Source organism: Podarcis bocagei, assembly GCF_964188305.1.
Source record: "Podarcis bocagei genome assembly, chromosome: 5".
Lineage (NCBI taxonomy): Eukaryota > Metazoa > Chordata > Lepidosauria > Squamata > Lacertidae > Podarcis > Podarcis bocagei.
This window is the reverse complement of record NC_138129.1, coordinates 54,734,845-54,762,717: the sequence shown is the minus strand read 5'-3', so window position 1 is coordinate 54,762,717 and position 27,873 is coordinate 54,734,845. Positions and strand designations below refer to the sequence as shown.

General features: G+C 43.2%; 1 protein-coding gene and 2 long non-coding RNA genes across 5 annotated transcripts in view; 2 read left to right on the top strand and 1 right to left on the bottom strand.

The window, feature by feature from the left end:
* LOC308586500 (phosphatidylinositol 3-kinase regulatory subunit gamma) overlaps positions 1-27,873 on the top strand; it is a 242,176-nt gene that overhangs the window by 108,668 nt on the left and 105,635 nt on the right. The gene's annotated exons all lie outside the window — the stretch shown is intronic.
* Positions 1-27,873, bottom strand: part of LOC308586557 — an 86,193-nt gene that overhangs the window by 1,342 nt on the left and 56,978 nt on the right. Inside the window, exon 3 of the long non-coding RNA XR_014007934.1 lies at positions 27,352-27,444. This is a non-coding gene — a long non-coding RNA (uncharacterized lncRNA). The remainder of the gene's footprint in view (positions 1-27,351; positions 27,445-27,873) is intronic.
* LOC308586569 lies at positions 180-24,438 on the top strand. The gene is made up of 3 exons (XR_014007954.1): positions 180-237; positions 22,145-22,220; positions 23,928-24,438. It is a non-coding gene; the product is annotated as an uncharacterized lncRNA (long non-coding RNA).

Genomic DNA, 27,873 nt, shown 5'->3' with positions numbered 1-27,873 from the left:
GGATAGTTGTGCATAGTAAATTTTGTATTGTGTGTTTGCATGTCTATTTTTAAAAGTAAAATATATATGCTGCCCTTCATTGTAAGATTCCAGGGCAGTTTACAAAATTAGGAACAATAACATTCAATGTAAAACAGCAATAGGATGATTGTTTCCATTTCAGAGCATTCCAGTTCTGCGGCCTCTTCAGAACTGTGCCCAGACTCTAAGACAGGAGCCTCTGCAGCCCTCCTCTCAGTGAGTTGTTTGCCCACACAAATTAGTCCCTGTTTCGTCCTTGAGGTATTTTTCCTTCCCCACTCACCCCACCTTTCTAGTTTAGTGCTAGAGTTACTGCTGGAAGCAGCTGTCTGGATACAACCTAATAGTTGTGTAGGAGGGGAGCTTTCCACCAAGGAGGCCATCTCCTCCCACCACAATGCCATGGAAGGAAAATTTCCAACTGCTGAACATCTCCTCTCCCACACAACTATTAAAAGCACAAAAGGGCCAGTCTTGTATCGTCAGGCAACCCTAGCAAAAGATAAAATAAAATCCAGGCTGCCCATAGTTGCCTTTCCCCTACCTAAGATTCTGCTTCCTCCCCGCCCCCCAACCCCTTCCAGGCTTAGTGTAGGGTGGTCACCACTTGGAAATGCCCTCAGGGGAAAAGGAACAGCAAGAATAGTTGAAACAGGCTCCAGCTCTAACCTTTCTGCGAGCCTCTGTACATTCATTGGGAGAAAGTCTCATTGAATTGCATGCAACTTCATTCAGAGGATTGGGCATCATGTAGTAGAACAGTGTTTCCCAACCACTGTTCCGCGGCACACTAGTGTGCCGCGAGATGTTGCCTGGTGTGCCGCGGGAAAAATTAAAAAATCCGAAAGATTTTTTTTTTAAGTCAAATTTTCGATTGGGGCGCCGTCACTAGATGACCCCTGGGGTTCCCTCCCTCCCTCCCGCTCTGCGCCTCCCTCCTCCTCCTCCTCCTCCTCCTCCGGGGAGGCCCTTCCTGGCTCTCGGCCAAGGCTTGGCGGCTGCCACTCACTCACTCGCTCGCCCACCCGTCCCTCCATCCCTGCACCTGGCCTCTCCCCCTCCGTCCCTGGCGCGGGGGCTGCCGGGATCCGTAGTCCCCTCGCCCTTGGGCTCCGCGCCCGCGCGGGGTGCGCAAACTACGTTTCCCAGCGTGGCCTGGCGGGCCGGGCGTTTTGTTTGAAGCGCTCTTCTCCCGGCCATGGAATGAGCGCAGCGGCGGCGGCCGGGCGGGCAGGGGCTCTTCCGCGCAGACCCCGCGCAGCCTGCCTGCGCCCCTGCGGAGATCGGGCGGCAGGATGGAGCCCGGGGATCCCCGCGGAGGCGGAGCGGCGGAGGCGGAGGCTGCCCCCCAGGTAGGGCTGCGTCGGGGTTTTTTTATGTTTGCAATGCTGCATCTGCGCCGGAGGGGACGCATCGGACCGCGGGGAGACCCCTTGGCGGGCGTGCAAGGCAATGCGTGCATGCAGGCGTTGCATGGAGTGCAGTGCAATGCAATGGCAACGCGGCGCCCTGCATGCATGCATGCAACTTCCACCCGTGCTCCGGACTTGGCAGGTGAGGGGGGTCCCCAGTGGGCGGCAGAGAGAGCCGGGAGGGCGAAGGGGAGCCGGGGGGAGCAGCGCTGCTCCCCGAGCCGAGCCCAGGGGGAAACTTCGGCGTCGTTGCGCCGGGTGTTGGAAGCGGAGGCTGGCGGGGGCCCCTCACCTGCAAAACCTGGTCGCCTCTCATATATTTCGTGCATTGCATTCATCGCCCGCTTTCTCCTCCAAGGAGCTCCCGGGGGCGCGCGTGGTTCTCCCCGTGTTATCCTCGCAACAACAGCCCTGCGAGGTGGGTCAGGCGAGTGGCCCAAGGGAGCACCCAGGGATTGTCCTGGCCAGGTGGGGTGATTTGAACCCTGCTCTCTGCCTGGTCTTCGTCCTCATTTAGCCCCCACATGTGCATGACTGTGCATGACTGAGGTTTTCCCCCCTCGTCTTGGCTATGGTGTGAGTCTGTGCTGTTAATTAATGGGGTTCTGCCTTCGGAGAAGATGAGCCAGCCCTCAAGGAGGTGATTATGTAATTTGCTAGCAATTCATGTCCCTCCCGGCGTGACGCTGCACGCTGACGTCACGGGGCTGTAATGGTGGTGTGCCTCGAGATTTTTTTCATGAAACAAGTGTGCCTTTGCCCAAAAAAGGTTGGGAAACACTGTAGTAGAAGAGTGAAAAGAGAGCATGGCTGCTTAATATTTCCTCTTTGGTCCTATGTTTCAGCTTAGTAATCATCAGCACCACCACCACCACCCCAGCTCCCCATTCCCTGAGATTCCCCCCCCCCCCAGGAACAGGAAGGAAAAAAACAGGATCTCCAAAGCTTTTCTGCCTCCCCTCAAGCAACCTGCCCTTCCACCACACGGGCACAGTCTATCCACACTGATTTGGTTAAAAATAAAAGCAGAGAGGAGAATTTTAAAAATTCTGCATGGCATGTCCTAAGAACCTAGGAAACCCAGAAATGGGAGCACTAATAGGATCAGGGCACAAGATGAGTGGCATGTTACATAAGCTATTCCTAGTGTTTTATTTTTTTTTTTATAATAATTTTTATTGCGTCTTTTTCCACATTACAGATATAACAATAACAAGAAGTAAACAAAAAAAAAAGAACACGAAAAGGCAAATAAAAAAAGAAAAGAAAAAAGAAGAAACAAGAACAATAAAACCAGACCATTTCATCAACTTATTTCAAATTTCTATCGAACTTCCCCGCGTCTCCCCATAATGCATTCTTGACAATAAAGTTATCAGCAAGTTATAACCTTGTTTCGTGTGTTTTTTGTATTTTCAATTACTATTCAAGTTTAAATCTCTTATATTCCAATTATTTTAAAAATCTTACAATGTTTCTTTTTTACCCATTTAAACTTTGATTCTTCCATAGATAATTCAACTTTCATAAATAATCTGCTTATATTGCTGGGGCTGACATTCCGAATCATGCGACATCTTAAGATTCATATAATTTATAATACTTTTGCAAATAGTCCTTAAATTTTTTCCAATCCTCCTCCATCGCTTCTTCTCCCAGGTCTCGGATCCTTGCAGTCATCTCGGCTAATTCCATGTAGTTCATCAATTGCGTCTGCCAGTCCTCCAGTGTGGGCAAATCTTGAGTCTTCCAATGCTTAGCAATAAGAATTCTTGCTGCTGTTGTAGCATACATAAAAAAGGTTCTGTCCTTCTTTAACACCTTCTGGCCGACAATGCCCAGAAGGAAGGCCTCTGGTTTCTTAGGGAAGGTGTATTTAAACACCTTTTTTAACTCATTGTAGATCATTTCCCAGTAGGCCTTCAATCTTGGGCAGGTCCACCAAAGGTGTAAGAATGTCCCCTCAGCTTCCTTACACTTCCAACACTTGTTATCGGACAAATGGTATATCTTAGCCAGCTTGACCGGGGTCATGTACCACCTGTATACCATTTTCATAATGTTTTCTTTCAAAGCATTACATGCAGTAAACTTCATACCGGTGGTCCATAACCTCTCCCAGTCTTCTGACATGATGTTATATCCAATGTCCTGAGCCCATTTTATCATAGCTGATTTAACTGTCTCATCCTGAGTGTTCCATTTAAGCAGCAAGTTGTACATTCTCGATAATAACTTGGTCTTTGGTTCTAACAGCTCTGTCTCAAGTTTCGATTTTTCCACCTGGAATCCTATTTTTTTGTCTAGCTTAAAAACCTCATTAATTTGGGCGTAATGTAGCCAACCTTGCACCATACTTTGTAATTTTTCGAAGCTCTGCAGCCTCCATTTACCTCCAATATTTTCTATTATTTCCCAATATTTCGGCCAGTAGGCCTCCATATTGGGTTTTTTCCGAGCTTTGGCCTCAATTGGTGATACCCACCTCGGAGTTTTGCTTTCTAATAAGTCTTTGTATTTTTTCCAGACCATAAATATTGCTTTTCTGACAATATGGTTTTTAAACATTCCATATGTTTTTGCCTTGTCATACCACAAATACGCATGCCAACCTAACGAGTTATTAAAGCCTTCCAGATCCAGGACATCAGTGTTTTCCAACAAAATCCAATCTTTCATCCAGCAGAAGGCTGCAGCTTCGTAATATAACCTTAAGTCCGGCAGGGCAAATCCCCCTCTCTCCTTTGCATCAGTTAATATTTTAAACTTTATTCGGGGCTTTTTGCCCTGCCAGACAAATTTAGAGATATCCTTCTGCCACTTTCCAAAACATTCCACTCTGTCCACAATCTGCAAGGCCTGGAACAAAAACAACATCTTTGGCAAAACGTTCATTTTTATAGCTGCAATTCGGCCTAACAAGGATAACTTCAGTCTTGACCAAATTTCTAAATCTTTTTTAACTTCTTATTCCTAGTGTTTTATAAGATAATGATAATGAACCGGGGGTGGGGGGGGGGTGTTGGTGTTGGTGTTGGTGTGTGTTTCCCCAAGACTTGACCATCGTACTTGGTAAGTAAAACTGTGGTGCCAGAAACCCATTGTCACCTTCTTCTCCTTCTTAGAGCTACCAGTTTATGTTGTGAAACAACAGGAGTACTGGGAGTGGGCAGTATATATTAGCATAATATTAAATGGTTTTTATTGCAAAATTTAAGTGTCCAACTGGGAAAATAAGCATCTGGAATGGCTACTGTGACAGCATGGCTCCTTCCCCTTTACTTATCCCACAGCCTGCTTTCCCTTCTGTCAGGTGGATCTGAGCATAGTTTGAGTAGTTTTCGCCATTGCACAATTAACCAGTGCTATTTACAAACTATGCACACACCTAAAGAGCAGTACTTGTACAGACTTGGGCAGAAACAAAATAGAAAACAGCAGCAGCAGCTGCCCTCAGCACGACAGCTCCAGCAACCAACATTTCTGCTTCACCTGGCCTGTCTCCATTGTTTGGTTGGGATGCTTGAGCATTTATGATGATTCTAGTTATCTCTTTGCCTTAACTCACCCTACTCAGCAAAGCTCAGTTAGGGGCTTCTGTGTCATAGATGCTAGGATTACGGGCCCTCTGAGCCATCAGCTAAGCAGTGCTAATACCCATGAGTTTGCAAACACGGCTTATTTGCATGGGAAACCCTTTGAGCTAAGGGTCAGCAGCTGTCAAGCTTGCCCAACAAGAAACAAATGTGTGTTTTCCAAAGAACTGGGCTCTACAACACACAAGAGGAACAGTTGTTTTGGGTTGCTCCACAACCCTCCTTCCATTGCTCTGCTCTACATATATTGCCGAGAGAGAGAGAGAGAGAAACCAGCATGTCTTCCTAAGAATAATGTGGAGGACTGTAAACCTGTGGAAATGATTGTCATGCCACAGAACCCCTGCAGACTTTGGTAATAGAAGAAACATCTTGCAAATATACAAAAAGGAGAAACTTGGAGAGTGACCCTCAAACACAGGCCAGTGGACAGCATGTATTTAATTTTGCCAAGTATTTCCTGAGCTACTGGAGATCTTTCAAACCAGTAATGCCAATTGCAACACTCAGAAAGGCAGTCCTACCCCCATCATTTTCATAGTGGTTCTCAGAAAATATATTGTTAGGCTCATTTCACTTCATTGCAGAGGTGTAGCATCTGCCCAAGTTTGATCCAGTTTGGAAAGAGTTCACTGGAAGTTTAGTGGGATTTTGTAATATTTTCATTTATTTACAAGTATCTTCCAGATGTTGTTGGAATACAACTTCCACCATGCTGGCTGGGGCTGATGGGAGTTGGAGTCCAACAGCATCTGGTAAGCCACACATTCCCCACTCTTAGATTAACCTATTAGTAGGTGCCAAATGTCCCAACTCTGCATAAAACCACAGAGCTACTAAGATAGTTATGAGACTTAAAATTGTATCCCACTCTCTTTTTCCTATTCAGGAGGCCTTAAATGGTATACAAAGCATTAGCATACAAAGCATAAATATAAGAAAAATAATTATCTAAAAAAATCACTCCACTGAAAACTCATCAATGGTATTTTTAAGGCAAAAGAGTCCCCCAAAAGCCTACAATAAAAGATGTTTCTATTTTTTCCCCTTTACCATTTTAGTATTGTGCTCAGGTGAGGTTGTTGATGGGTTGGTTTTCTTGGAAAGAAGTTGCATGGTAGAATTGCCACAAGCAAGAAGTTTCTGCTCTAGTGTCTATCCTCACTGTTTTAGTCTTCTAGTGAACTAGATCTTATAGTAGAGAATATCTAAAGTTTTAAATGGATGGGGTATATGGGGTCTTATGGGAAGGGTAGTAACTCGGTTCTGGGACATGTCATGCTCCTTCTGGGGTATGTCTGCCCACCTTTGGTCCCCACCCTGAAGTCAGCTCTCACCTGTGGCTCAGCATGTGGCAGCGGCCCCACCCCAGGAACAGCCTCAACTAGCCGATTAAACTAGGTGAGGTTAGCCAATGGGTCTCAAGCCCTTGGTGAGTTATGGACTCCCCCTCCATGTAAGGCTCCGGTGGATTGAGCAGACAAGACCAACAGTGGGTCTAGCAGTCAAGGTGGTTTCTGCACATTCTGTAAAGGAAAGTGAGGGGCAGGTAGGACTTCTCTTTCGAGACAGACAGATGCCAACGACAAATGGGTGGGCAGGTTCACAAGGCAAGAGTGCAAGTAAATTCAGCAAGAAATGGATGGATAAAGATTGCCTGCATTAAACTCTTCCACCTTTCAGTTCTTTTTAGAGAAGATACTCCACTGAAGCATCCAAAGGGGAAAACACCATCAATTTGCCTGGTAGCTAAAATGTTGGGAACTCTGTTAAATTCTGAAAGCAAATGGCAAGTTGCATTTGGCTTTAACACCCATGGAATGCATTTTGAAAAGCAATATTGCAAATGCATAGTTGTGGGAGAGTTGACCCTAAGATGATCCTGTAACCTTTCTGGAGATCTGTCCACAGTTCTCTTATCTCCAAATTACAGGGATCATCCATTCCGGAATACTTATTCCACACACAAGTGCAGAAACACAGCAGATTTGCAGCCTATGAATGTGAAACACCAGAACAATCCCTGAATACAGACCTCAATTTTTTTAGCCATTACAACAGCCTGTGACCCTTTGCTAGCTGAACAGTTGTCATTTAAAAAAAACTGTTCAAAATGTACTAAATCTGAGAACTCTAGATTGGCACTTCTAGATAACTTTGTTATGTATGCAGCTTTCTGTGAAAGTTCTGTTTCCATCTCATTGTTTCCCTATTACACAACCAGTGGGTGGTAATAGCCCCTGCTGTGACTGTTAGGCTGCCTTCCCCTCCCCTGGGAAAATGCTGCAAGGGAGCCTCGGGAGGTTAAATTATTGGTTGTTAGTAGTGATTAGCACCCACATTGCACTTTCATCTCCAGACTGCTTTATGAGCAGTTAATGAATAAGAAAGTGAGAACTGGGTGTCACTGCCCAGGGTGTGGAAGGCCCTCCAGGGAAAAGGATAACATTCTATCAAACTGTTTATGTGAGTGGTTCATTGTAAGTTATACTGGAGTCATTTGTGCTAACCCCATTGGCTAGACAGCTGATTCTTTTCCCCAAAGGCTCAGTAGAAAAGGAAGGTACAGCGAAGGAAGAAAATCCAGTAAGGTGGCGCAGGGGCAAGTGCTACTAGTCTCTTGTAAGGTTAGAAATAGCTCATCTGTGAGTGCTTGCTCTGGCAGCACATACACTAAAAATTGGAACGATACAGAGGAGAAGTAGCTCATCTGTGCATAGAATGCTCCATCCATACTGCCACTTGTTCAGTAACTTAAGCATGGGGTGGGGTGTTGCAACAGATATATTTGGCGTAGGATTGGATGGATCCACTGAAGTCTGGTCAGTCCCAGTGCCAAGAGGGGACAGGACTAAGTCCATTTCCAGGGGAAATCTTTAAATAAATGCAGACATTTTTCATAAATACATTTAAAAACAATTTAGGATGTGGTATGTGGATTCTCTCTCTTTCTTAAAAACTGCTTGGACCAGTTAGAAAGTGAAGTGCTTGCTGCAGATCTTTAATATAAGGCATGGGTTACAATGTGCTGCCAGTTCTTGGGTAATTGTATGGAGGAAAATATGGCTTTCCCCATAAGGTGTGTTTTGTTTTTTTAAGGTAGGAAGGAATGGACTGTGGTCAGAAGGGTCTACAGACATTCAATCTGATCCATGTGCCTACTTCCCCCCAATTTGATACTTATCAGTTCATCAGATGTGGGCTGGGGAGATGTGCTCCAAATTGCAGAGTGAATCAAAATTCTCCCCCAACTTTAGTTCAGAGTCAGAGAATCAGGAGTTATGAGGCTATGTAATGGTGTCCCAAAGCCTCCTGCCTGTTGCACCTGTAATTGCCATGTCTTCCTCCAGTATGGAAGAAACACTCATTGCACCTTGTCTGTTGGCAACTGTTGACCATAATGGAATAGCAAGCCCTTTCTTTCCATCGAGAGATGGATACATGGTTGAAAGAAAGTAAATGATCAAAGTGTTTTAAGGGGTCTCCCTTCAGATATCAAATGGCAAAGTTTTTTTGTATCTCTTCTCCCCGCAATAAAACAGCTGCAGGGGTTAATTTGGTGTTCAGTTGAATACCACCCAAAATACGTAAGATGGCTCAGATGTGTAGACTGAAAGTATTTAATTGGGGGACACAAACATGTTGCTAAAATGATGGTGAACAGAAAGGTGTTATTTATTGGCATTATAGTTAGAGCACTAGCACTCTTTCTCCAAAGCAGTATTTTGCTAATATTTTGAGGAGGCTTGTAAGTATGTAGGAAGTCCCCTTCAGACTTTTGTGATAATTGTGGGAAGGTTGGAGGTACAGTAGATGTGCCCGTCGACACTGGGGGTGCAATGTGAACCGAAGAATTACGTTCAGATCGGCCACATCAGCTTTCCTTCTGATAACTCCCATCTTCAAAGAAGATATTGCATTGTAAATTTTCATATATGTTAACAGAAATAGGAATTCTCTGCACGCTTCCTTTTTGGTGTTTTGAAAGCACCATTCAATGGAACAGTTAAAAGCCTCCTTACATTTCACAATGCATTCCTCTTGCCTCATGTGGAAACTGAGAGTGCCTCTCTGAGAACCTGCTCTTGGGGAGTGCACATATGGCAATGATTTAACAAATACGAATGCTGTCTGCTCAGAGTGCAGGTATGGACACTTGCAAAGCGTTGTCTACAAAAGTGCTTTTAGAAAACCCGCAAGCCACAGAGCTTCAAAGGCTGAACTGTGTACACAGCCTTAGAAACAAATGCAGTGCCAAAATCAGCAAATGAAACAAAGGCTTCACTTCGCTCAGACAACAAATGAAGGCACCTTAAAGTTAGGCTTTTCTGTTTTTGTCTTAGGCCATTTTCACATAACATTAAAAGTGCCTTTTAACCTCCCACACACTGTTTGCATGGATGTGTGAATATTAATTGGGATAGGGACAGGACAGAGAGAGAGCTAATTTTTAATTGTTTGCTCATTCTGTACAACATAGCTTTTGCATTAACATGAGAAATGCAGGCTTTTTACTGTCGCACGTAGTTGTGCACATATCGGCTGATTCCATGCATATTTACTCAGAGGTAAGCCTCACATAGATCAATGGTAGATGTGCATAAGACTGCCACCTTAGAAGCTGGGTTCCATGTGCCTTTACTCAAAAGGAAGCCTGTGTTCTATATGGCACTTACTTCCAAGTAAACATCAGCCTGAAAATCTTTATTGGTTTTACACCTTCTTACCTGCTGAGCAGTTGTAATAATGCCCCACCCCTGAAAAAAAGTCTCCTTCTCAAAATCCTTCGTGTTCTCAATATGAGTGCTTGTTGAGAGCTATCAGGTAAAAGAGGGCATTACAATTGCCACAACAAGCAGAAAAATAATAATTAAGTGGTCTGCCAAGACCCTCAACAGTTTTCATGGGAGGGGGGAGTTTGGGAACTACTGCCTTAATGGTTTCCCCAAAAAAACATTGTTATGTCAATGCAATGTGCTTTTTGAATTTTTGCATGTTGTAACTTGTTTCTGATAGATAGATACATGCATCCTCCCTTTATAATCTTTAGTCACTTCTGGGCATTATGCGAGTAAGTCTAGTTTTATAAAAAAAACCATCAGTCAGCTTTGTACGTCCGATAAACACAGCTAATTTACCGGGTAAAGCAAAATCCTGTAATCTGTGGTTTTTCCAAAAGAGGATGATGTTTGGAAAATTGGGGGGGGGGGATACAACTAGAGAGGTGAGTAGACAGATATGCACACAATTAGATGGGGGGGGGGAAACATACCATAAATATATAAAATGTTTCATGGAGTATGCAGCCTGCAGTTCACCCACTGCAGCTTCTGATCTATAACACATTGCTGGACAATCACATTTTTCTAGGCATTGGCGGACTGGAAGAGCAATCTAACCACCACCACCCTTTGCCTTGTGGTTTGGATTGGGCAGAAGTGTCCTCTCTGCCCAGCCCTGCCAGTCTCCATTGGCCTTTCACTGGCTGTGGAGATCCCAGTACCACTCCAGTGGAATGGTCTGTCCCTCACTTCTACCAACCAAACATGCAAGTGAGTGGAAGTTCTGTCACTTGGATCTCCACCAGCAGCAGCCAGTGCACAGCCCCCAATGGGCTTTCTAGCCCCAGAGCTGTGCCAACCTAAGTCAGTCTCATTGACATCAGCTGACAGGATCAGATCCACCCCAGCCACTATGTGAAGCAGGGCAGTTGGTACAAAGGTATTTCATTCAAATAATGATATTGTATCCATGTTAACTTTCCTGATAAATCCTTAAATTCTTTTAATTTAAACTCTCCTCCCGCTTGTTTTAATAAATTTCTGTAAGTTGTCCAACCTTCTATCATATTCTTTTTCTTTACTGCTATGGCTTCCAACGGTGAGAGTCAAAGTGGTGTTTCTGTCTCCAATAACTTTTGGTATTTATCCCATGTTTTATACAATTTTTTCCTAATTATATGATTTGTAAATCCTTTCTGTACTTTTCATACCACAAATAGGCATGCCAACCAAAAATATTACTATGACCTTTTAAATCTAAGATATGTGGATTCTCCAATGTCATCCATTCCTTCAACCAACAAAGACAAGATGCTTCATAATATAATTTCATATCCGGAAGGGAGAAATCTCCTCTTTTTGCATCTATCAATTTTTCATATTTTATTCTCAGGTTTTTTCCCTTGCCAGATAGATTTAGAAATATCTTTTTGCCATGTACTGAAACAATCTGTCTTGCCAATCACTGGAATTGATAGAAACAAAAACAACATTCTTGGTAATACATTCATTTTTATAGTCGACACTCTACCTAACAGTGAAAGTTTCATTCTGTCCCAAATTTGCAAATTTCTTTTAATATCTTCCCAGTATTTTAAATAATTATCTATGTACAAATTTATATTATTTGCTGTTAACCATATACCTAGATTGGAGAAGGAACTGGCAAACCACTCCAGTATTTTGCCAAGAAAACTCCATGGACATAAAAAGGAGAGGCTTTGAGAAGAAAGTGAGAGTTTCCAAGGCATGCTCTGGTTTATGGGGTCACGGAGAGTCAAACATGACTAAGACGACTAAACAACAACAAATATACCTAGATACTTGACTTTCCTTTCAATCTTTAGACCTGACATATCTTGTAATTTGTTTTTACTCTCATCATTCATATTTTTTACCAAGAGTTTGGTTTTGTCTTTATTTATCTTAAGACCTGCTACATCTCCACTTTTTTAATCTCTTGTAATACTTTTGGGATTGATTCTATTGGTTCTTCTACAGATATCACCACGTCGTCTGCAAATGCTTTTAATTTATATGGCCTCTGTCTCACTCTTATACCTTTAATTTCTTGATTACATCTTATTCTTTGCACCAATACTTCTAAAACTAATATAAACAACAAGGGTGACAACGGGCAGCCTTGTCTCATTCCTTTAGTTATTTTTCAATTCTCAGACAATACATTATTTACTATCAGTTTAGCTGACTCTTCAGAATACCAGTATAAGGCCCAGATTCCTTTTATAAAAGTGTCTCCACAGCTCATATATTCCAAAACTTTAAAGGTAAAATCCCAGGAGACATTGTCAATCTCAGCATATCTTTCATGTCCAGTAGTCTTCCATGACTGTTCCAGTCCAAGCTGCCTAAAGTAGCTTTGACCACATGGATTTCCTGTTTCGTAACGGTCTTCTCACCAAATCAGAAATGGGTTTTGCAACACCCATAGTCTAAATTTAGAAGTGGTCACTAGAGCAGGATGGTTACATTTGGTTCCTGTTCTCAAACCCAGGCTCCCCATCACTTCTTGGCACACAGAAGAGACTGTGTTTTGGATCATTGACACTGCAACGTGTTGAAAACCGAGCTCACATGCTGTATAAAATACCAGTACAGTAGGCATCCAGGCTGTTGTTTAAGGGCTATGCAACCCTCTTTACAATGTCAGCAATTCATTTTATGTGGCATGATCTTATCATTAAAATGCACAGCAGGTAAAGTGGTAAGAAGGCATCTTAAGCCTTCCCAATTTAAAGTAGCAACCTGAAGATTTAAGTTGATAGGGGTGCCTATCAACTCTACAATTCTTTGATTTTATGTTGCCGTTTTGAGAATGGTAACCCGTTTTTACCTACCCAAATTAAAGGAAGAGGCTGATTTGTCATGTAGAGTGTTAGCTTGCCATTAAGGAACCCAGTTAGTTACATATTGCAAGCATTCATGAGTTAATAGATCTAGGCTTCTCAATTACAATACACAAAACAGGGTCCATATTACTTTATTTTTATTGTAACTATTTCTGTTTGACTCCAGGCATTATGGGGCTGGAGTTATTTTCATCCCGCCAATGGTGACATGCATCTAATCCCAGGGGCTGCCAGTCAGGATAAATGAGCCCTTCTGTAAGCAAGAGTGTATCTTTCTGCTGCTGTTCCCATGCAGAATGAGGGCTGTTCTGAGAAGGAGCAGCTAATTTCATTAGCTGGCATATTTGCCAGCCAAATCTGGGTATTCCCTAAGCAGCATCTAACAGTACACTGGCTTGGAGGAGCAATGGTTGCATAAGCTTCTTTAGTTCAAAATGCAACAAATCCATTTTGAGACTTCAGATAGTCATGTGAATGACCCACATTTGCAATACTTGTGTTTGTGTGTCCCCATGCAATCAAAGTTCTGCAGGAATTCTGCACATTTTGGGTGCACTGTCATGGTCCTAGTGGGGAGACCTGAAAATGTTACTTAACAGGTATGCATCTGGCTGTTTCAACCACTGCTGCCACTGCTTTGACATTTCTGTAAAGTTTGTACACGGATGGCATGCATGTCCAGTACTAATAGAGCACTGCACAAACATGTAACAAGCCAACATGCTAGCTTCTCTAAACGATGGGTAAGCATGCATGCCCACACTGTCACTATTAGAAGAGCGGTCACTGATTGTGCCCAGTACTTCTTTAAACATTTTAGACATTAGACATTTTAGAACTCTGAAAAACCAGGATTCTAAAATAGACAGGGAGCCTCCATGAATACAGGTTTGCAACCTAACACAGGTGTCCCTGGTGGTGACAAGAAAGATAACAGTGGCGGTGTCATCTCTTACAGCCCACTACACATAGTTAAAACATCACAGTTATCACTAGAGAAGCTATCTTTGTCTAAGAACTGAACCACCTTAGAGCTGAAATGGCATTTTACAAATAGTGAAATCTGGTGATGTTTCAGAAACCAAAATTTGTATATTTTTCTCTTTCTTGGCATGCAACAGTCAAATTTCAGAAATGAAACTTGAGGTCAGATTTGGAATTCATGGCTTGTATCCAATGCATCTGTAAGTAAGTGCCCCATAAGTCACTGCCCAAAATGGCATCTGCCTCCCCTCCAGGGAAGAAAGAGTGAGGGAGGGTCTACATCAGGAACTAGGGTGGAGGAAAGAACAGCATCAGGATATGCTGTCTCAGTGAATCCTGCCGCCTGAGGCAGTCATCTCACTGTGCCTTATGGGTGGGCCAGCCCTGCAATCAGCATAAGGATTTCCACTTGTGCAATGGGACTTTCTCCCCTTTTTCTGCCCCATGTGCCCCCTAAATTTGCTCTGGGTTTCCCCCCAACCCTCTGGAGCAGATTTGGGGAGGGTGCAAGGGGGGGGGAAAGCTGGATATAGACAGAGGATGGAGAGGATCTGAAAGTTTGATCAGAGCGCTACATGATTTTGCTTCCGCTCTACGCAACTTATGCATAGTGTGTGCAAGGGATTGTGGCCAATTGATTTTTCCAGTGGTGTTCTGCAGAAAGTGATCAAAACTGACCCGGTTTCTATCTCTCTATCATCTACATTCTGAACTGTAGTATAGCCCAGTGTTTCCCAACCGGTGTTCCGCGGCACAGTAGTGTGCCGTGGAACTTTGCCTTGTGTTCCGTGGAGGCGGGCGAGGCGGGCGGTGAGAGGCGAGGCGGCGGCGGCGAGCACACGCGAGGCGGCGAGCGAGCGAGCTCCCACATCCCATCGCCGCTCGCTACTTGGCCTGCGCATCCGCTCGCTACTGGGCCTGCCCCAGGAGGTGGGGTTGCGGGCATCACGCCCTTCCCCACGTGAGCGGGGAATCCCATCCGCCCCCACGTGAGCGGGGAATCCCATCTCAGCCCCCGCGAGAGCAGGGGAATCCCATCCGGCCACGCCTCCTGGCCAGCCAATCGGCTGGCTGGAGGGGGCGTGGCTTGCCTCGAGATTTTTTTCATGAAACAAGTGTGCCTTTGCCCAAAAAAGGTTGGGAAACACTGGTATAGCCCACAATGTGTGAGAAACATTGAACTTTCATAAATGAACACTAACTAGCTACTACTAGCTGAATAACAAAACATGTCTGCTGTCCAATATGACTGTTTGGACATTCAATATCTTCATCATTCTGGAGAACAGAAGTCTTCTTTTCCCTAGATCAGGAAAAAGCCAGCATGGGCATAGAAAGAAGTGAGTGGCATATCCTGGGTTAAAAATCATGGTCCTGATCCAGGCATTGTCATGACTTAGTATTGCTGGAGGCAATGGAATTGAAGCTAGTCATAGCTTTAGCTGAATCAGGTCCCATATCTCTCACGGCAGAGGCCTTCCTGTTTAACCAAGGTCAGGGAGTCTTAAAGGCAGCATGCTTAAGACATGAACTGTTGCTAATGGCCTGGATTCTTAGAATTGCTGAGTGTATCAAAAGAGACTTCCTTAACATTTCCGGACATTGAGGAGATGTTGATAGGGGGGGGATAAATAACTTATTTCCCCCAAGAGTACCCCTCCTGATTAAGTTATGTGGGTGCAGGAAATCCCTCCACCGTTCTGACCCTGATGAAGTTGAAAATCTTCTACTGCAGCCCTGGAAAAGGACAGTGACTCAGATGTATGTACAGTATCAGAGTGCAAGGCCAGTCACACAAGGCTGGGCAGGAGCCAGTGCTAAAGCAAGGGACCTCGTCATGGTCTCTCTGGGGTGCGCTTCCATAAGGAAATCAGAAGTATTTACAGACGATAAAAGAACGAAGTGCTGCCAGGAACAGTTTAAAAGCAGAATCGCCTGCCTATAAATTCTCTCCTTTACTGCAAGCAAATAGGAATGAGATCCCAGCAAGCATGTAAAGGCAGCTGCACACTGAGGGAAAGGAGCTCCCACGCTGCGGGATGTTTCTATATTTGTCTTTTTAAACTGATCATTTTAAATAGGAAGTGATTTTAGCACAAGCCAAGAGCGCCTTGCTGCCTGCTCAGGCTCCCGGTCTTGCATTAAGGGATTTGAATGCATGAGAGTTGTGCATAGCAAAGAGACAGCCTGATCATTGGCTCCAGAAACCTCCACTCATTCTGCATCCATAAATTTGATTAAATTATGTATAAATCTATGTAATTTTGCATAAGATGCTGGACTGGGAACACTGGTGGGTAAATTCTTTTTTGAAGGCAGGCTCATGTGGAAGGATATAGAAATAAGTAAAGGAAGGAGAGGCTCGCCACTGGGAAGCTACATGTGACCTCAGAATATTGACTAGGCACTGCCTTTATGGTTTTCAAAACAGCGATGAGGATTAGAAACCTTGTTTGCTTTAAAATTAAAGTAAATATTCTCAAGATTTTGAGGGGCATAAGAATCTAGATTCTGTAAATGATAGCTGATGCCTGCAAATGCCTTGTATCTGTAAAAACTTGTGCAAATCAGAGTCCTGAAAGAAAGTTGCCGCAGCTTTCCCCCCATTTCTCTCATGGGGGAAGCCTGTTTCATGGACCCTCTTACATTTGTCCTAACAGACTTCCCTAAATTTTCTTTTTATTTATGTTTATACTCCTGACTTTATTGACATTCCAGTAAAATGATTCTGTAGGGCATCTCAAAAGAGATATGACAAAATCCAAACATGTTTGCTAGGAATCTATTGTAGAGTGTTGGTCATTCAAAATCCAAACATGTTTGCTAGGAATCTATTGTAGAGTGTTGGTCATTCCTATTTAGCTTTGAAAATAGGTTTCTAGCTAAAGCACGTTTGAAGAGAGTGGAACTACAGGCAGCAGCTTGCAGTTCTATAGAGCATATACATACCTATTCTTTAGAGAATATACATTTGTTTCTGAAGCAAGTGGGCTAGAACTGAGTTCAATATTTTTCTCCCTGAGACTTCAACATAAAACACTCCCTTTGGTTTGTATAGTCTCAGCTTCCATTATCAGGGGGCACAAGTTGCATCACAAGGCTAGGACATGAGCTATGGGTGCCCTTGGAACACCACAGAAACACCTACCTTACCTAGGTACTTGCACAGCCGCCCACAGATTGGATGCCATAAATAATTTCTGTCTCATCTGCCATGGTGTTTTTCTTTTCAACTGGGAGCTCAGCTGAGGACAATCCAAGGATATGCCTGCACATGCAGCTCTTCCATTTCTGGGCCAGCCCAAGACGTTTTTCCGCCTGAGGCGGAGCAACAAATGGAGCCTCCCTGCCACCAACGAAAAAGTCAACATGCATAGTTCCCAAGGTCAGCCAAGTTATCTTGGCACCTGAAGCAGAAAATCCCACAAGTGCCTCACCTCTCCTTTCTGGCAGGAAAACTAAAATAAAAATAAATTGAAATAACTAACTGTTAGCTGCCCTTTCATCACACCCCAAATCAGACTGCCTGAGGCAACCATCTCAGGAGCCATCCTCACTCATGCCCTCCTGGCTTGACAGTACCAAACCAAAGGTCTGTACCATGTGGCACAGAAAGCTCACATTGGCTCATAAAAGCAGTGGGACCTTCATTGGGTCAACCTTTGTCTGCCATGGTAGAGGAACACATCTCTGCTCATGATATTGTAGTTTGGATGTGATTAATAACCTCCAACCCATGGAAAAAGTGCCATGCAGACTGTGGTTGAGACTTGGGCTGGATCTAGACACATCAAAGAAGTGTTTCTGGAAAACATGTGGTAAACTTTATACAGTGGTACCTCTAGTTACCTACTTAGTATGTTCCGGGGTGCTGTTCACACCCTGAAAAGTCCGCAACTAGAGTGCCGCTTCTGTGCATGCACACGGCACGATAGAGCGCTTCTGCGCATGCGCGCACGGTGAAACGTGATGAAAGGCCTCGTTCGTATCCTGAGAAAACGCAACCGGAGACTGACGTAACAAGTGGTACGACTGTATGAGAAATTGTGTTTGCAAAAACGGAACTTCACAGCGCCATCTGGTGTCACAGTGCTTTCATACGTATACAACGCATATAAAACACCTTTTCTTTACCAATCTAGCTAAGTCCTTGAAGTTAATATCTCAGACAAAAGAAGTGACAAGTTCAACTGAATGAACAAAGCCATTCTATGAGGATGCTCTTCCTCCCTTCCTCCCTCTCTTCCTTTAAGAGCAAGGAGGTGATTGCTTTTTATGCAAACTCTTCTTAACAAAGTCACACTAATCCTTAATGCTTCTTGGAGAACCCCACAAAATAAAGGAAGCACGTCTGCAACTGCAGAAGAACCCAAGAACCTTCTGGGAGCACAGTAGTATCTCAGAGATGCACAGCCAGGCTTTTAATGGAGGGCTGGATAGTTTTCCCGCCTGCTAATTAAATGACTCTGGATCATTAGAATCTTGTAATTTAGCTGTTCAGGGAGGCAGAGGCTGGCATATCAAAGCAGCATGGCCATATTTTTGAAGAGTATTCCAGTTAGCTATCTTTACTAAGATGGATCCTATAGCATTCATGTTGAGGTCATTCATACTGTGTGAAATACAAGAAATCCCAAGTTTAAAAAGGTCATCTATTGGAGCAAGCTCTGTTTCAGAATACTCTTTTTTTTCTTTTTTCTTTTTTAGTCAAGCAGGGCAGTCTTGTGCCCTCTTTTACTGTCTTGTGCACTATTAGAAATCACAATATATATTTACTTGAAATATACCTTTGTCTGGATGTGTTGAACATCACACATACAAAAAAAAATATACACAATAAGTGTACATACAAAACTATCCTGAGTAAGAGTGGAAAAGTCACACATCAAAGGCATAGCTGCTTCATAGTGTGAGAGAGTGGCTGGTTTTGGGGGCTCATGTATACTTGACTATGCTATGTGATAGGTTAATGTGGCAATTATTTGAGTTTCTAAGTAAAACTACTGCTAACTCATTGTCAAACTATTTTCTTTAAACGTTTATTCTAAAAAGAAGCCTAATTTTCAGATGTAGAGAGAACAAGGTTGCTCAATATTTGATAATCCATTTCACCTATATAGCATGAAAATTGAGGTAAGATGGGAAAGCCACAGGGATTGTGTCAGATCGTGGGCCATCCCTGTCCTCTTCCTTAAGTTGGTTTGTTTGGATAGGGCCGTGGAATGGTTCCTCCCTGCAACTTCATTCCTTAAACCTGGGATGGCATCCACAATTCTCCTGGGCTAGCAACATGCCTCACCAACCCTGTGCTCCTTCTCCAGTTTTCTGATGAATGGCACGTGTATCTCTCTGCATAGTGTTAGCCTAGGATATTTTCCATAAGAAACAGAACATCAAAATACAGAATTGACTTCCCAAACACAGAATTGACTTCCATTTTTTAATAACATGCAAAGGGCAAGGTTGCAAGAAGTGGAGCCACATCTGGAATCTGCCACCTGAAATGACACCTAAAGGTTGCTTAATGGAAAACTAGCTTCATATTCCAGATGGAGAAAATCTCTCTCTTTCTGTTAATGCTGGCTTACCATCTTATTGCCCTTTAATATTTTCTCCTCATTCATTTTTTCTTCTGCAAAATGTGTATTTGTTCATCGAATTTCCTAAACAAAGTATGAGCAATTAAGGTAAGCTTTGCAAGAGATGAACTACTGGGACAAAACAGAACTCCTTGCAAAGTCATCTTCTGTCCAGGGTAGCTTGACGTAAAATGGCAGCCCAATCCAAACTATGCTTATTAAGCTCCATTCAGTTCAGTAACATTTTATCCAGACTAAATGTTCTTAAGATTCCAGTCTCAGTTTTGCCAAGAGCTGAATTGTCTGGTGCAACCAAGAGTCCAGGCACAATTCTGCTCCCATGCAAGTTAAAATAACCAAGACAGACTAAACAGCTTAAAAATAGATTTCAACAAGGAACTAACTGTAAAGCCAATTCCTGAAAACATAACCTTAAGGCAATACTTACTAGAATCGTAAACCTGCTGTTCATCCCTAAATGCTTTTACTGATAATACTGCATATACTTAATAATGCAGTATGATGGAATGTTGAAATATTGCTTTTACTTAAAGTAAGGACAAAGGATTGTGAAATCCAACCCCTCATGTTTTTCCTAGTGCACACAGTTTTGCGGCAGTTAAAGGCACAGGAGCTCTGCCCTATGCCCCCCCTGCTCCCCCCCCCCCCAAATAAGCAAAGGGCCTATTTTCAAATGTTTGCTATCATGGGGTTTTTTTGCATATGGCCCCCTTTGGGGAAAATTTTCAGGGAGGGTGCAGCAACTTCCAGCAGAATTATTGCTGCCTCCAAATAGATAAAGCATTAGATCAGATGGAATAAGGCAGTCACTGCAATAACAAATGGAAGTGATAGACCAGCTCTTCAGAGTGAGGCTCAGGCTTCTAAAGCTTAGAAGCAAATCATTGGATATGGAGGGTAGATGGGGAAGAGTAGCATTTAGACTCCCCTCTGCCACCAGCCTCAAAGTATGACCTCAAGCAAATTGATTAATTTCCCCTTTGGAAGGAACTCTCATTATTCAGCTCCCCAAGCTCCGCAAGGACATTTGCTGTTGTGACCAGCTCAGCTGATTAAGGGCTATGAAGAGGTTGGTTTCCTCCCCTCTGTCCACAGCTAGGCAAGTAGGGTCTGGTTTGTTGCAACGAAGGTAAATGCAGGTTTGGGAAAGGGGCTTAATCCCTGAGAGGTGTGCATCACATGGACTGGCACTATGCCGAAAGAGTATGTTGGGGAGTCAAAATAGGACATTGAGCAAGACAGGAGCTGGAAATGCTAGGCTCTCCTGGTAGTAATTTAAAGTTGGGTGACAAGATGCAAAGGAAGGAAGGATTCCTGTACCTTTTAAGAGTATTGTAGAAACAAGAGATTTTGCAACAATAGCTTGTTGTGTAGAAACAAGAAAAGCTATGCTGCTGAAATTGTTTCTGTAAAACTATTTTGGTTTTCTGTGTTTGGTGTATTTATTACAAATATATATCTGCACAAAAACAGACATCAGCAATCAATAATTGCTGATGATGACAGAGAAAAACTCTTAAAAATTTATACCTAAATTGCATATTTTCTTCATAACTTTGATAAGCTTTGCTGTGTGCTATCGCTGTGTCAAATATGTTCTGTTAATTTTGAGATTTCAACTAACTTACCACTTTAACTCACAATATGCATCACAAATCATTAGATCAAATTAATACTTCTAATATGCAAGTAGGAAGTTAATAACCAAGATAGGTGGGAGGATGGGATGGGATAGCATCAAGGAGTCAAATGATAATTTCACAACATGCTGGTTTGGGGGCAATATTGATGTAGTTCATAGGGTGGGAAACCCATGGCCAAAGACCCAAAGCAGCCCTCCCCACCTCCACATTTGGCCCTCTGGAGTCTCCCAAGGCACCTTCCTCAGCTACACCCCTCACTGGCCCTGTTTGCACGTAACTTGAGTTAGAATGTGTCCTTGAGCTCTGATCATTCTTCTTGCTTACCTGGGAAAATGATTTTTGTGTAGAAACAAGCCTACTGTACATCAGTTGCTCTGCTTTATTTTACTGCTGGCCCCACCCACCATGGTTTTGTGCTCCTCCCCCCCCCCACAAAAATGGTTTTCTGGAAGGGAATGTTGCCTTCAGGCTGAAAAATGTTCCCCACCCCTTTAGTACCCAGAGCAATCCAGAAAGCACATCCCATTTGTTAAATTTGCGTAAGGTGTTCCTTCATATGTAAGCCACTCATCCTCAAAATTTCAGTTCTAAGAGTTAATTCAGACATGCATTCTCATCGTTCAGTGAATATAAGATGGTCATGCCTTGTATGTATGAAACAGCCATCACAGATCAGTTACCACAGAACTTTCATAACACCTCAAAGATGATCTTTTTCAATGGAAGCCATTCATATATTCAGCTGCAAGTTATCAATGGGAACAGTCATCTAGTAACGTACATACATAAATGAATCAGCTCTTAGCTCGTGTCTCTGGGATGCACAGCTGTGTTATGGTTGGCACAGAAGAGGTAGGCACTGATCTTCTTCAGGAGGTACCACACCAACACTTCTTTGAAAGCAGTGAGGATCATTCCCTCCCATAATGAGCCACATGCTACTCCCTGAAAGTATCTAGTGAATTGCTTCCTGCTATATGTCACAAGCCAAGATGGGCGACCATCAAGAGAACAGATGGTCAGCCTAACCACTGCAACCACCCTCAGGCCACAATAACCGAAACTGTTCCCGTAAACTATTTCAGATGGTGCTCTAAACACTTCAATTGAGGCATCCAGTATGGAAAGATGGGAGCAACTTTACCTTCAAAATGTTTCACATATCCATTGTGGTGCACCTCTAAGTAATTAGCTGTATCTACCTCCAGAATTAATGTAACCTGCATTTCCTCTCCAGGGCTAGATCTCAACAGCCCATTCACCACTCAGCAACCACTGGATGGTTCAACAAGGACTGCTGCCACTGCCACATGGTAGGCACAATTATGTCTTTAAGCCAAGGAGTCTTCTGGATCATTATGTTGATAGCGCTACACATCTCACTGTTCCACAGCAAGACAAGGGCATTGACAGGAGTGACAACCATAACATCATTCCATATGTCTCCAAGGGTGGACTATCTTAATGGGTCTCCTGCCATTGCAGGGGACTCAACCACAGCCAATCCAAACTTAACCAGGTGCTGCCCATGAACAGACCACCTGCCCATAACAATGGGGCCATTCCCACCTTTTGAAGGGCTCCCAGCCCACTCTGTAGTGAAGACCAGATTGAGCGTATAACCTGCAATGATGAGGCAAATGATCACAAGCTAACAAACCCTAAAAAACTATAGAAAGCAATCTTTTTGCAGGATGTTTCATGTTGCCGTAATGTAGTGTCACTTTTGCAAAACCAATATGTGAATGTTGAGGTGGTTCTTCCACTTTTGGAGGAAGAAGTTGTTGCCTGTCTTGGCCAACACAAAGCCCCTCTTTAAAACAAAACACAGCTCAGCAAAAACAGATCTAAAATGAGCAGGGGTGTTTGCATCTGCTACCCATTCATATTTTTTGTAGCAGTTCCCCTTGACCATCATGAGAAAATCATTCTGGATTAGCAGGCAATGACCCATGTGAACATGCCAGTCTGAATTTTGTTTCCAGATGCTTTGGACCTTTACAAAAGGGATGAAGTCACACCTTTTTGAGAGACCTGATCTCTATGATGAGTGACACTTCTAAAGACATTTCAGATGTTCATTTCAACCAGAGTCAAGATTAAAAAGATAGCCGATGAATAATCCAGCCAGGGACTGCCTAGAAATGGAAATAACAGGGATGGGTGACTGATCTGCTTGCAGTGAGGCGATGGGATGATGTCATCATAATGCAGTCAGGCAAAGGATAATCTGTTCCATGATTGGCTGTGATGAAGTTTTGTTCTGAGATCCTCCTAGCCTTTCGCTGCTTCATTAACTCTCACAGATTCCTCCTGTCAAATAGGATTGGGTTGATTCAGGAGGAAAGCAAGGAACAAGGTTATGGATCAGCCTGCACTTTAAAGACTTGAAACCTTTTCCATGGTGTTAACTGAAAGTTAACCCTTTAGCTGTTGAAGGTTTAGCAGGAGGGGAAGTTCTGCAGGGCCTAATACTACAACAGCAGCTCTTGTCGGCCTGCCTTGGGAATACACTGCAAGGCTGTATATCCTGAAGTCTCCTCTTTGAATGGAGGGGAAATTCAGAATATTTACATGGGGGAAAGGATGATTATGAGTTCCAGCAAAGAGTCATGATAAAAATGCAAAATTGATAGTCATCTGTTTGACTTCTCTTCAAGTCCCTTAAATAGAGTTGGGTGTCACTCTTTTACTTGGAATGATGAGCACCAAATATTGCTATAGTTCAGATGTGGGGGAACCTTGCGCTCTCCAGATGTTGTTGAACTACAACTTCCATCAGCCCCAGCAAGCATAGCCAATGGCCAGAGATCCCAATGCTTGCTATAATTCACGTGAAAACTTCTAAAATTCTGCACTTGCACACATTTTCACAGAATTTAGCACTTGGAAGTTATATATGAGAGCAGAACTGTAGCCAACCTATCCTAGTCCAGAAAAGGTGGAGTTTGGTCAAATTCCTCCTAAGATTTATGCCAGCTGTGCTCTAGCCATCATCCTTCTTGCTTCATTACCTGCAGCTCCCAAGAATACCAGAGTACAAAATCAGAAGAGGCCCCAAGGAGTGATACTGTTAAGAGTCCTTTCCATATTCCTATTCCATAGTGAGATAGAGCATCAACAGGAGTGGAAACTATGTCAGTCAGAAAATCTCTGAGATCATTCAGGAAACTGCCATAAGTCTCCAAAGATGGACCATCTTAATGGCTCCTCCACCCCTGCAGGGGCATACTGCCATTATCAAACCAAACCACACCAGAAAATGGTTCGTTCAGGACAGCAGACTCACCAGTGGGATACTGCCGTTAAACCTTGTTGCAAAAACCAGATCAAGAATATGTCCTGCCACATGAGTTGAGTTGTTTATGTATTGAGACAGCCCTATGACTGCCACAACTCAGGAAGCCCCAGCGTGAATGCTAAACTCCTCCAACACCATGATGAAGGAGTTCTTCAACACACACACTCCAAAACCAGCTTCACACCAGCTCAGCCAGGAAGGCTGAACAGAACAGACCCAATTCAGCCTCAGAGCAGATCAGCTTCCTCGTGTGGTCATTATCCCCTTCTCCCATGATTAAAGTGCCTTTTGGCCTAACACGTTTGTTGTCTAGCTGGTTTTCTTGTTTTTGTTGTTGTATTCCCCAGTGTCCAGGCTTTCTGCAGTACTCTCCCAGATTCCACTTTTTTCCTCTCTGACTCTACTGTATGTAATTATTATGAGTTCATTTTATTATACCCTCCAACCCCCAACCCAGCCACACACACAAATATATATACACATATATATCTTTTAAGGCCATCATTAACTATAATTATCAGTCTCTGTCAGTCATCTTCTGCAATTCACAATGTGCCTGAAGCCATAGGAATCACTTATCCAACCATGGGTAAAATAAGCATACTTCCAAACATTCTGGGAAGATAATAGGCCTTAATTGAAAGATTTTTCCCACTCCCTTCTCTCTCCAGCTTCAAGCACCTCACGTCTTTCGCATTTCTTTCTTGAGGGGGTAGAATGTATCTAGATGAGAGGCTTGGTAAGAATACACAGAAGATGGAGCCTTAGATAAACTTGGAAATGCTATTTGTATTGAATAGCCTGAAGTCAGTAAGCAGAGTGACCTTACAATGATGCTGTCTGGGAACCCTTCCCCATTGAATCATTTCTGGTTGTGGAGAAGGTTTGTGGCTTTGGGCTCTGAACTAAAGTGTAGCATTTGGAAGGTTGCACATTAAAAAAAAAGTTGCTGCTCTTCATGTATGGGAATGATGTAAATAAACTAATGAGATCAAAGCAAAGCCTGTTCGCACGAAGCTTTTTGCCTTTGCAAGATTGTGCGGTCTGATGGCTAGCCTAGCAAGAATGTCTATGGACCAGGAGTTCTGAATTCACTATCTGAACTTGCTCTCACTCTTGGTCATCATGCATGGACGAGGAAGCCGTTTTGGTTTCTGTTTCTCCAAAGGGTAGGATCCAAACCAATAGGCTCAAATTATAATAAAGAAGATTCTGATTAAACTTTCTGAAGAATGTTCTGATGGTGTAAGCTGTTTAACAGTGGGACAGGCTGTTTTGGAATGTAGTGGACTTTCGTTCATTACAGCTTTTTAAGGCTGGATGGCCGGCTATCAGAGATGCTGTAGCATTGGATTTCCCACATCAGCAGAGAACTGGACCTTGTCCCTGTTGCTGGCATGGCCTTGGCACCCCAGCCTGTCTACATGCCTGGCTTGCTGGAGAACAAATGGAGAGTGGCCATAATAGGCATAAGCTCAAAGGATCGTTTTTCTTGTTGCACCAAAGTCCACATCCAGGGACTCTGATGTTGTATCTTTCATGCTAGTAAGTGAAAACCCCAACATTCCTAAGTCTGTGATAGTAGGTGTGTCTACTTGAGAGTAAGTCCCCATTGAATTCTGCAGGACTTGCTTGTGAGTACTTACACATAAGGTCTGACCATAAGGCTGCAGTTTTGCTCCTACTCGCTTGGTAGCAAGCCCCATTGAGCACAATGAATTACTTTTGCATAGATACGTATAGACTTGCACTGCTCTAATACAACCTCTAAGATTAATAGCCCTGCTGAGAGGAAAAAACAATGAAGAGTCTTGATAGTACCACCCTTTCACCAGATTTGCACGTATGGAAGCTTGCTACTCCACCATAATGAAACCCCCTGCGAAATCTTGCCAGTATCGAAACCTGAGCATCTTTCAGACGTGCTGTAAATGTGGCCCGCTTTCTAGTGACTGGGATAGGGAGTTAAGTCAGCATGGGGTACTTTTCATCTTGTATCAGATTTCGTTTTAGTGGATACTAGGATGGAGCTGGTTTTCTAAAAATCCTAAACACAATTGATCGATAAACATTATGACGGTTATTTCTAAAACACTTCTCCAAAGTACAAAGTGCTTTCCCTGCAGAGCTCAAGATGCCCCCTTTGTTGGATGTGCATATTGCTCAAGAGGCCTTGTCATTCATCTCTTACTGCTTTGAAAGTGTCTGTCTCTGGAAGGGAGGCTCTGCGTGTGCTGTTGTAAATGCCTGTCCTTAATGAGCAAGCTGTAGAGTCCTAGGTCCACTATTGTGACCTTGCCTCCCACCTCATTGCCTGCTTTTCATGCAGCCACATAATAATGAACACTCCAGAAGAGCCAGAGAGAGGGAGAGGGAGGAAACATTGTCCCGAGAACAGTCCAACTACTTAGACCACAAATTAAGCCAGATAATGGGATGTGTTTTAAAGCAGCATGCCTTACCTTTGGGGTATAGTCTGATGGCTGGCTGTGAGTAAGAAAAGAAAAACAAAGCACAGAAAACAATGCTGGAGCGGGGGTTGCACTAAAAATGGTTAGCTAAAAGAAATCCAAATGTGCTTTTGTGTCATCTCTCTCGGAGCGCAAAATTATGCTTTCCCCAAAACTCCTTACACAGAGCAATGCCCCATTGTTGCAGATCTTAACCAGTTTTTCCTGTTCTCTTTTCTCGCCCATCGTTTTGCATTTCTGCCATCCATATGTGATCCTCCTCCTCCTCCTCCTCTCATGTTTAGTGGGTTATTCTTTAGTTTTCTACAACGGGCTTAAGGCTCAGGTTGTTACTTCTTGTAGATTTGCATATCACCAGCTGTGTATCCCCCACTGACACTGCACATTTTTGTTGGGAGATGTAAATTGCACAGGGGTGTGGGGAAGAGAGTCTGCAAACTAGGTTCTGAAGTAGCCAAGAACTTTGCTGAGAATGTGGGGGGTGGGGAGTGGAAACAATGAATGGGTGCATAGGTGGAGGTGCACATGATCAGTTTTAAAAATAAAAACTTTTAAAGGGTAAGAATCATAAAAGAATATATAGAAAAGTAGGACATTTGGCCAGAATGAAGTGTGTTGTTAGGTGGGATCCTGGAAGAATGCAGTTTATGTGAATTCTGATACAAAACTGACCTGATCTGCAGCTCCCAGAGTAATGTGCAGATTAAAACATAATTATCCTTAAGATTTCACACTTCTCTGAATTTTCTGTTGTATAGTTCATACCTGAAAAAGTATTCAAATGCATATTTTTAGAAAAAGTTCATTTAGAAATGCGTATTTTTTGAGACTACATATTCAAAAATATGTATTTAGATGTAAATTTTCATGTGGGATTTTTTAAGAGTTACAGAATAATGCGGAAATGGGAGACTAGACTAATGAATGTAGGAATGCCAAAGTCATATAGGCCACAAAGAAACTAGTCCAGTCATCCTGCTCACATTAAGATACAACTGATAGAATTTCCTTAGACAAATAGCAATGATCAGTGCTATTCTCAAATAAATAAATATATTGAGTCACTTACATGCTTATGGTTAGCAATCCTACATGCAGTTTATAGTGCAATCCTTTACATGTCTACTCAGAAGTCAGCACCACTGAGACCAATGGGATTCATTTCAGCCTTACTCCCCTGAAAGGCATCAATCC